Source organism: Peromyscus maniculatus, chromosome 1 (assembly GCF_049852395.1).
Source record: "Peromyscus maniculatus bairdii isolate BWxNUB_F1_BW_parent chromosome 1, HU_Pman_BW_mat_3.1, whole genome shotgun sequence".
In the NCBI taxonomy this organism is placed as follows: domain Eukaryota; kingdom Metazoa; phylum Chordata; class Mammalia; order Rodentia; family Cricetidae; genus Peromyscus; species Peromyscus maniculatus.
Window position 1 is genome coordinate 5,624,107 of NC_134852.1, and position 10,263 is coordinate 5,634,369.

Genomic DNA, 10,263 nt, shown 5'->3' on the forward strand with positions numbered 1-10,263 from the left:
GTTTCTCTGTGTAGCTTTGCGCCTTTCCTGGAACTCACTCTGTAGCCCAGGCTGGCCTCCAACTCACAGAGATCCACCTGGCTCTGCCTCCCGAGTGCTGGGATTAAAGGCGTGCGCCACCACCGCCTGGCACAAAGAGAGTTTTGAGACATCATAGGCAGAGTGACTTTCTGGGCTGTGACTTTCAGTGTCTTTTTTGTTATTGAGGTACATTCTTTATTTCTAATTCAATAGAGAGACACATCTACCACAGAGAATGTGACAATTTATTAAAATGACACATGGGGAGTGGGAGAAAAAAATGTACAGAAATAAGGAGCTAAGCCAGGCAGATGGGACAGGACATTCCCTCACTATATAGATCAATAAAGGAGTTGGTTCAGTCAGTAAACACCCACAGTAGGTGGAGGGATGTAAACTCATTTGCTGAGGAAGGATCTCATCACATCCAAGGTTAACTCTGCACACAAATCACATTCTCTCACCAGTTCCTCAGTGTAAGAACTGGATTTTCTTACAGAATTCTTGGGATTGTCACATTTATTTCCCAGACTCTGGAACCTTGAGGTATACTTTTTTCTTCTCTGATTACTTCTCAGCTGCATGTTGGGCCCGCTTCTGGCTGCCCCAAGCCTCAAAGACCAGAATCCCAAGGACTATGAGGACCATGACAGCAAACCCCATCCTGATGAGATTCTCCACTGTGTGATCCTGGATGTCTGAGTCTGCGGTTGTGGACAAAGAAGTTACAGAGGTTACTCATGATCAAAATTTTCTCAAGATAACTATATGTTCCCAAGATAACTAAATGTCCACCCAGGTCCCCTGCCTTACTGTGACAAAACCTGGAGCCTCTGTTTCCAGTGTTATGACTTTAATTTTTCTTTGTTCAACTGTGTTTGGTTTAGGCATGTTCTGGGATGCACTGAAAATCTCAACTGAATCTGAGAACAGAATAAGAGAAATAGGATGTGTGCATGCTTAAGAGAGCTGCTGGGTGTTTCTTCTGCATTCTACTTTCTCATTTATTGTAAATACCAATAATTCTTATCCTAAAAGCTCATGAAGTCTTGAATGAATTTTTTAACCGTTATCGCTGGGCTTGCTCTCTTATTCTATTTAAAAATACATTTATTTGTTTGTTTGTTTATGTTATATCCCAGCTGCAGTTCCCACCACTCTTCCCAGTCACTCTTCCCCAATCCCTCTGTTCTCACCCTTGAATCCACTCTTCCATTTCTGTTTAGGAAAGGGCAGGTATCCCATGAGTATCAACAACATATGATGTATAGTCGAGGTAAGACTGAGCACTTCCCCATGTATTAAGGTGTGATAAAGTGACCAAGTATGAGGAGTAGGGTCCCCAAAGCCAGTAAAAGATTCAGAGACAGCCTCTCTTCCCACTAGGAGTTCTTAATAGATTCTTCAGGACCACTGTAAAAACCCCTGAAAACAGTAAATTCAGAGTAGAAAAAATTGACAAGACATTCCAGGCACTGACCCCTGAGTCATGACACTGAGCAGCTACAGGGCCATTCTGAGTGTAGTGTCTCTGTTTAGCTTAGAAGAGGTTGTGTGGACAACATTCTCACTTTGGCATGATTTCCTAAATGATTTTTTTCCGAGTGTTTGTTTTCTTGTTACACATAGATCTCCCATCTCTTCCTGTGATCTGAGACTATCCCTAATGTGTTCTGAGTACCAGGGACCACCTAGGGCTGGTCAAGGAAAAACTAACTTACAGTCTCTCAGAAATGAGATATAGTTTCTGCTAAGACTGAGAACATGTGTCTTGTTGATAAACTTTCCCTGATGTTCCTTCCCACATCAGACCAAGAAACGTCTCTATGTCCAGTTCAGGTAGGAGCTCATCCTTGTGAGGTAGATTGTCCTCCATCTCTTTCCTTTCACATATCATGTGGGGAAAAATGGTGTGGAGCAGAGTCATGCAGAGTGTTTGCAGTCCTGGCTCTCAAAATAAGATGTGAAGTGTGCATGCGTGCGTGCGTGCGTGCGTACGTGTGTGTGTGTGTGTGTGTGTGTGTGTGTGTGTGTGTGTGTGTGTGTGTGTGTGAAACAGGGAAGAGTATATTGTATATCTCTGGGCTTTCACCTAATATTTCCCCCAAAGGCATGGCTAGCCCACATTAAGAATAAATGCCAAGACTGACATTGTAACCCTTACTTGTCTCCTCTTTACAAATAGTAGTTACTGAGACAAACAGGACAGGTATAGAGTGAGGAGAGAGTGGTGTAGCTCTTCCATCACTCTAGGAGACTCACGGGTCCATGGTGGATTGTCCCCTGAGGTCCTGTCCCTAAACCTTCTCTTGTTCAGATGAGCACACCAATTTTAGGGAGAAGACATTCTTATCTGTCACCCCTCAAAACTAGGCTGAACCCATACAGTCTCAGTTCCTCACTTTCACCCAGAATAATAATGTTGTAGACTCCACAACGCAATAGATTTTGACTGGGACTGCTGGATTTTATTTTCCTTAATGTGATCATTTTTATGTTCATGTTCTTATGACAAATTCTATTTGGTAAGGTTGAGCTATGAATGTGGATCTGTTTTAAACAGAAAAAAAAGTATAGCAGTATTTGTATTTACTCTACCAAGGCTGCCTCCTACCATAGATACATCCTGGTCATAGATACACTGAGAGCAAGGGTATGAGAATACTGATAAATGGAGGGTGATGAGCAGAGGTTGTCACTGGGGACTGGCTTCTGCCTAGTATCTTATATCTGTCTGTGGACTCCCCAAGATGATCTTTTAAACTACCAGAAAGCATTGTGGGTTGCATAAGCAAGGACTTTAGTGAGCATGCCTAGAAATATCCATGTTGGCCTCCACCATCTTGAGGGTGAATATACATCTGGCTGACACTCTGCAGGATTTGTAACCCAATCCTAGCAAATAACTGTGGTAAATGTATAAGGCTGATATACCCTTTAGCTCAGAAAGGTCTGTATCCCCTCACCTTGGAAGATGAGCTCCATATGGTCACTGGCACCTGACAACAGGTACAGAGTTGAATTGATTTATTCATCGCACCTGCAGGTGCCCCTGATAGTGTAGGTCACAGAACTCATGGAGAATACTAGAACCAACCCCATGATCTAGAGGGAGGGGTCCTGAATCCCCTGGCGTGGCCCTGTGCCTCACCCTTGCACATGTCACTACAGCTGTGGGACAGCCCCACTGCAGAATCAGGTGCTAGAGGATTCTTCTTTCAAAAGAAGCCAAGGCCAGAACTGAAAGAAACTTAAGGGTGTGGGCCTCAAACTTCCATTTATAAACAGAGGAGCAGCTTTCTGGAAACAGAAGGATTTGTCCAGTTCTGCATCTCTAGAAGCAACTGTATTAAGCCTATAACTAGCTACTGTCCATCAGGGCCCCACATTCCAATAGGGTATTTACATAGCCTCCCTGGGTCTGACTCCATGCAGCTGAGATGTTTGCTCTCAGTTCCTTTAGCGGCAGGATGGGGAGGTGAGTGTCTGGGTTTCGTGTTCTTCATGTCATCCATCTGGCCCATCCTCCAGGCTGAGCCTAAATATCTCTGGATGCCACCTTATGTAGCACAAACTAATCCCTGGGTTTCTGCACTCTCCATTGTGATCTCTGTACACTCCCACATGCATAAGCTGAAGTGACAGAGAAATGAGAACTTTTCTGGGCTAACAGCCAGAGGCTCCATGAGTATGCAGCATACTCTCTGCACTGAAGTGCCCGATACTCACCATCTGTTGGCATGGGCCTTGAGGGTGACAGGCTGGATACTCCAATGGATCCTAGGGAAAAAAACCAAAGGAAGGATAGGAGGTAAAAACCCAGGGAACTGCCTCTGCTAACTTCTCAATATCTGCCATGAAACTTCCCCATGATCCTCATGCTGTCTGCCTCAATCCTAGATTGCAATAGAGGATGGAGTGGATATTACTGGAAGGACCACTGCTGGCATCTACTTCTCTGGCAGGGAAAGTGCCTTCTGACTAACCTTCCTATTGTCCCCTTAATCCCACTCAAGTCAAGGGCTCTCCTAGGTTTTGGACTGTAAGTCACCTGGACAGTGTAGGGTCACCTCACCTGAGACAGTGAGCTCCACAGGGGCACTGCCGTGTGACAACAGGTAGGGAGATGAATCTTGAGATCCATAGCACCTATAGGTGCCTGAGAGGTCAGAGGTCACAGCACTCATGGAGAATTCTGCCTGGAAATCCCAATCTTGTAACTTTGATTTTAGTCGCTGGGGTTGTTGGGCTGCTCCCTCCTTGGACAGAATGAAAGTGTCCACCTGGTCTGTTGACTGACACAGCAGGGTCACGTTGTCTCCAGAGTGTACTGTGGAGTTAGGCTTCACTGAGAGGGAAGGACTGAAGGGAAGCTGTCCTAAAGAGAAGAGGGATGATGAGAGGCTGCCTCTATTATTCTGAGATGATACTTTACCTGGATCTGCCATGAGAACCTGGGTTTCTCTTGTCTCTCCCCGACCTCCTGTCCTGCTCCCTATCTCTGCATCTGTTCCTGAATAATAATATCCTTGTCCTTCATCCCAGCTATTACCTCCTTAACTCCACCATGCAGAAATTAGGTATCCAAGGGAAACTGTTTAGTTTCTCACCGATGATAAGGATGTTCAGGGGGTCACTGGAGGCTGACCACTCAGAGGAGAGGTTGTGTGCACCATAGCATCTGTATTGCCCTGCTGCTGAGCTGCTCACAGGGCCCAGTGTGAAGCTGGCCAAGGAAAGGCCACTCTGGGTCCATTGGCCATAATGCTGGGTGAAATCAGCTCCTCCTAACTTGTACAGAGCAAATCTGTCATAGTTGATGTCAGAGCAACACTGCAGGGTTAGACTCTTCCCAGGGTCCAGGATATGGCCTTGGTGAGTCAGCAAGGAGGGCTTCTTGGACAGACCTAGAGGGAAGGTGTCAGGCTAGTGATTGAGGAGCTGGTTTTTACCAAACACTGATCCCCTCCCATCCTGCCCTGCACATGTCACTGCTTCTCCCCAGGAGTGGGGCTCTGGATCAGCCACCAGGCTCTTCCTCAACCACCTTTTTTATGTTTTTTTCGAGGCAGGATTTCTCTGTGTAGATTTGGCACCTTTGCTGGAACTCTGCCTGCCTCTGCCTCCCAAGTGCTCAGATTAAAGGTGTGCGCCACCACCACCCGACCCTCAAAGACTCTTTTCCCAAAACTACCCAGTGGGACAGGATTGGTCAATGATGAGGCTGACTCACCTGAGATGTGTATTTCCAGGGGCTCACTGGGTACTGACCACAAATGTGGAGTTTGGTTGTAGTAACCATAACATCTGAATGTCCCTCTGTGGTCTGCTGTTACATGATCTATAGGGAACAAGGCTTGGTACTGCATAATATGGTGAATATATACTGTGAGTTCATGGAGCTGAGTAACTTCTGATCTTCCTTGGTAAGAACGAGTTTATCATATCTCTCCTTGGAGACACACTGGAGGGTCATGTTCTCTCTTAAAGTCACCACAGGGCTGGGCAGGGCTGTCAGGCTGGGTTTGTTGTGGTAGATTCCTAGGAGAGAAGGAGGCAGACTGTTACATTGGCTCACACAGCCACAGTGTTCCCCAGGGCTGGACTGTGGGAGGGGAATACTCCTGAGTACAGAACCTGGGGCTGAGACCCTGACTGTCCCCTCACCTGTCACCACCAGTTCCAGGTTGTCACTGCGCTCTGACCAGCCAGCTGAGCTGTAACAGTAACAGCGATATTGTCCCCCATGTTGCTGTGTCACAGAAGGGATGGAGAACTTGGCCTTGTTCTCAGTCTTCTCTGGCGTCTGTGTATACAAGGGTTTTTTGCTTCCCTCTTTATGCAGAACACATATTTCTGCATCCAGGGTCCCCTCACACCAGATGGTCACGGCACTTTTGTAAGTGACCACAGAGCCTGGCTCAACCTTGATGGTGGGTTTGTGGAGGGTCCCTGCAAGGAAATAGGAGAGAAGAAGGTGGGTCTGTCTGAATGTAGCACGGAAAAAGTCACAGTTGTGGATGCCACTTTTTTCTTTTCAATTTATTCTTCTCTCATACAATACATCCTGACAGCAGCCGTCCCACGTCCCCTCTCCTCCAGATCCACTGCTCCTCTGTTTCCTTTCAGAGAGAACAAGTTTTCCAGTGATATTAACTGAACACTGAATAACAGCATGCAATAAGACTAGCCACACCATCATATTAAGGTTTCACAAAGCAACCCAGTAGGAGGAAAAGATTCCACGTGCAGGCAAAAGAATCTGAGACATCCCCATTCCTATTGTTTAGTCTAGCAAAAATTCCAAAAGGAGCCAGGCACTTGTGGTACATGCCTTTATTTCCAGCATTCAAGAAAGAGATACAGGCAGATCTCTGTGAGTTCAAGGCCAGCCTGGTCTACAGACTGACTTCCAGGGCAGCCAGAGCTACACAGAGAAACTCCAAAACAAAACAAAACAAAACAAAACAAAACAAAACACCCAAGGTAAACAACCACAGCGTGTGTGCAGAGGGCCTAGGGCAGACCATGCAGACGCTGTGGTCGCTGTTTCAGTCTCTGTGAGCCCTCATGATCCCTGCTTAGTAGATTCTATGGACCATGTTCTCCTGATGTCCTGAGGGCTCCAGCTCCTGCAACCCTTCCTTCCTCTCTTCTGTGGGGTTCCCCGAGCTGTTGTGGATGGTGCATGAGCTGATCCAGAGTAACAGAAGGCCCCATAAGGATTCGCCTCTGTCCTGGACCTCCTGGGCTTTGCTGTCACTGTCTGCCTTGGATTCTGTATCTTGTGTCCCACTCTCTACCATGCTCTGTGTCATGGGCTCAGGAGCCCTGGATCCTCACAAACACCACACACCAAGGCCTCCTTGGCATCTATATCATTTCAGCATCATTATAGGGAAAGGCTGGGGTTCCTCACCTGAGACCAGGAGCTCCAGGGGGTCACTAGGTTCTGACCACACCTGTGGTCTGTTCCTGTTAAAGCTGTGGCATCTGAATGTCCACCTTTGGCTGGAGGTCACAGGGCCCACAGAGAACAGGGCCTGGAACTGTCTAGTATAGTAGTTATACTGTGAGTCCAGTGTCCAGAACAGCCTCTGTGGTCCTTCCTTTATCTGTATGAACCTGTCATATTGCTGCCATGAGGCACACTGGAGGGTGACATTTTCTCCTTCAGTCACCATAGGGCTGGGCTGGGCTGACAGGCTGGGTTTACTGTAGACTCCTAGGAGAGAAACAGGAATCAGTTAAATGTATCAGGTCTCATTATCCTCTATGACTGTGAAGTGGAGGTAACCCTGTTAATAGACCAACCTCTTGACAGTCAAGCCTGAGGCTAGGGACCCTGTGTGTCCTCTTACCTGTCACCACCAGCTCCAGGGAGTCACTGTACTCTGACCATCCATCATAGGTCTGATATTGACAGCAATATTGTCCTGCATGTTTTTGGTCTATTTCAGAGATTGAAAATTCTGCCTTGTTCTTAGGATTTTGTAGAAACTCTGTGTGCTTTAGTTTTTGGATTTCCTCTTTGTAGAGTCTGTATTCTTTGCTTCCTGTGGTCACCTCACACAAGAAGGTCACTGTAGTCTGCTTGTAGACCACAGAGTCTGGCTGTACTGTGAGGATAGGCTTAGGGAGGGTCCCTGCAAGGAAAAGAGCATCTAGGATTCAGGACAACCTCATATTGCAGATCCAACCCCAACCCTCCAGCCATCCCCAGGGGCAGCACACATGTGTTGTTCTCCCTCCTCACTGCCCAGGCATGGCTGCAGGATTGATCAGAAGTGAAGGTCAGGACATCTTCAGACACTCACTCACCTGCCAGCACTGGGGTCTCCAGGCCCAGAGTCAGTCCTGGAAGAGAATTCCCTGTGAGAGGTTTGTCCCTTAAGCTTTAGCAGTTCCCCCACTCTACAGAACCCCCTGAGACCCTGGATTTTCCTGATGGGTCAGTGCTGGGCTATGAGGCAGCATCAACCCTAGACCACAGTATCCCCTCCCCATCTCCCCATCTCACCCAGACAGAGCAGGGCTGTGAAGGTGAAGGTCATGGCATCTCCTCCTGGAGGCTGCAATTGTGCTCATGAGCAGAGCTACAGAGACTGTCTGGAGGGACAGGAGACACAGGGTGTGGCCTCTGGAGGCAGAACACTCCCTGTGATATGGTTGTACTTCAGCAGCTTCACAGGAAGAGGAAGTGCCCTCCCCAGGCACCAGGCTCTAACTTCCCCAAGGCTGTGTCTAGGTCAGGTAGTAGACTCTGCAATCAATTCTTTGTCTGTTTCGTCTGTCCTCATCTTTGTCTGTTCCCCTTTGAACTGACAAATTAACAGACATGTCTGAATATTACACACAAGAAACACAAATTTACATGTGTGTTTGCTTTATTCCTTTCACATTTTTTTGTGAAATACTTATTTATATTCAAAATGTTTGAAGGTTCCTGTAATGGGTCTCACTGTGTACATCTGCATGCAATAAAATTTATAATCCTCTTCCTCATAGCCTTAGGTGCTGGGTTATATATGTTCACCTCTATTTCTGGTTGTTTGTTCACTTTTGTAATCTTTTTTTAATTAAGAAAATTTTTTTCATTCATTTTACACAATCAAAGATCCCCCTCTTCCCTCCTCCTGCCCCCCCCAGTCTTTCCCTCTCAACCTGCCCCCTCCCACTCCAAACCACTAGAAGGCAAGGCTTCCCATGGGGAGGCACATTCAGTAGAAGCAAGTCCAAGCCCTTCTCGCTGCCTCAAGGCTGCACGAGGTGTCCCATCATAGGCACTGGACTCCACAAAGTCCACTCATGCACCAGAGAGGGATTCTGATCCTACCACCAGGGGGCCCCCCAAGCAGATCAAGCTACACAACTGTCTCACAATGCAGAGGTCCTAGTCCAGTCCCATGCAGGCTCCACAGCCATTGATCCAACTTTCATGAGTTCCCTCTGCTTTGGTTTGTTCATCTCTACATGTTTCCCCATCATGACTTTGATGCACTTGCTCATAGAATCCCTCTTCTCTCTCTTTGACTGGACTCTTGGAGCTTTGTCTAGTTATTGGCTGTGGATCTATCTCTGCATCTGCTTTCATCAGTCATTGGAGAGAAGTAACTGTGACGACAGTTAGGGTTTTCACCTGTTTGATGTCTGGGGCAAGCCAGTTCAGTTCAGGCACCCTCTCCACTATTGCTAGTAGGCCAGGCTGGGGTCATCCTTGGGGATTCCTGGTAACTTCCCTAGCACTGGGTTTATCTCTATCCCCGTGATATCTCCCTCTATCATGGTGTCTCTTTAAGTGCATTCCCCCTCCCTCTCTGTTCCAGCTCAACCATCCCAACCCCTTATGTTCTCATCCTCTATCCCTGATCCTCCATTGCCCAGTCCTCATCCCCAGTTCACTCATGGAGATCTTATCTATTTCCCCTTCTTAGGGCAATCCATGTATCCCTCTTTGTGTCTTTCCTGTTAGTTAGCTTCTCTGGAATTGTGGGTTGTTGCCTGATTACCCTTTGCTTTATATCTAGTATCCACTTATGAGTGGGTACATACCATGTTTGTCCTTCTGAGTCTGGGTTACCTCACTCAGGATGATATTTTCTAGTTCCATCCATTTGCCTGTAAATTTCACGATGTCATTGTTTTTCAGTGCTGAGTAGTACTCCCTTGTGTATGTACCACATTTTTTAAATCCATTCTTCAGTTCAGGGACATCTCAGTTGTTTCTAGGTCCTGGCTATTCTGAATAATGCTGCTATGAACATCCTTGTGGTATGGTTGATTATTACTTGGGTAGATACCCAAGAGTGGTATAGCTGGGTCTTGAGAAAGATTGAATCCCAATTTTCTGAGAAATTGCCATACTGATTTCTAAAGTGGCTGTACCAGTTTGTACTCCCACCAGCAGTGTTGGAATGTTCCCCTTTTTCCACATCCTCTCCAACATAAGCTGTCTGCAGTCCTTTTGACCTTAGCCATTCTGACAGGTGTAAGATGGTATCTCAGAGTTGCTTTGATTTGCATCTCCCTGATAATTAAAGATGCTGAGCAATTCCTTAAATATCTTTTGGCCATTTGAAATTCTTTTTATGAGAATTCTGTATTTATCTTTGTATCCCATTTTTAATTGGATTGTTTGTTATTTTGAGTTTGCTTTTTTTTTGTTTTTGTTTGTTTGTTTGTTTTGTTTTTTGTTTTTCAGAGACAAGGACCAAACCCAGGGCCCTGCGCTTGCTAGGCAAG

General features: G+C 46.5%; 1 pseudogene across 1 annotated transcript; it reads right to left on the reverse strand.

Annotated features, from left to right (window-relative positions):
* Window positions 1-522: 522 nt before the first annotated feature.
* On the reverse strand, window positions 523-8,134 carry LOC102911179 (paired immunoglobulin-like receptor B; annotated as a pseudogene). The gene is made up of 11 exons (XR_013044117.1): window positions 8,042-8,134; window positions 7,843-7,878; window positions 7,383-7,667; window positions 6,941-7,246; window positions 5,689-5,973; window positions 5,255-5,562; window positions 4,632-4,928; window positions 4,097-4,399; window positions 3,751-3,801; window positions 2,988-3,020; window positions 523-758 (listed from the first exon to the last, which is right to left on the reverse strand). The product of XR_013044117.1 is annotated as a paired immunoglobulin-like receptor B (transcript).
* Window positions 8,135-10,263: the final 2,129 nt, after the last annotated feature.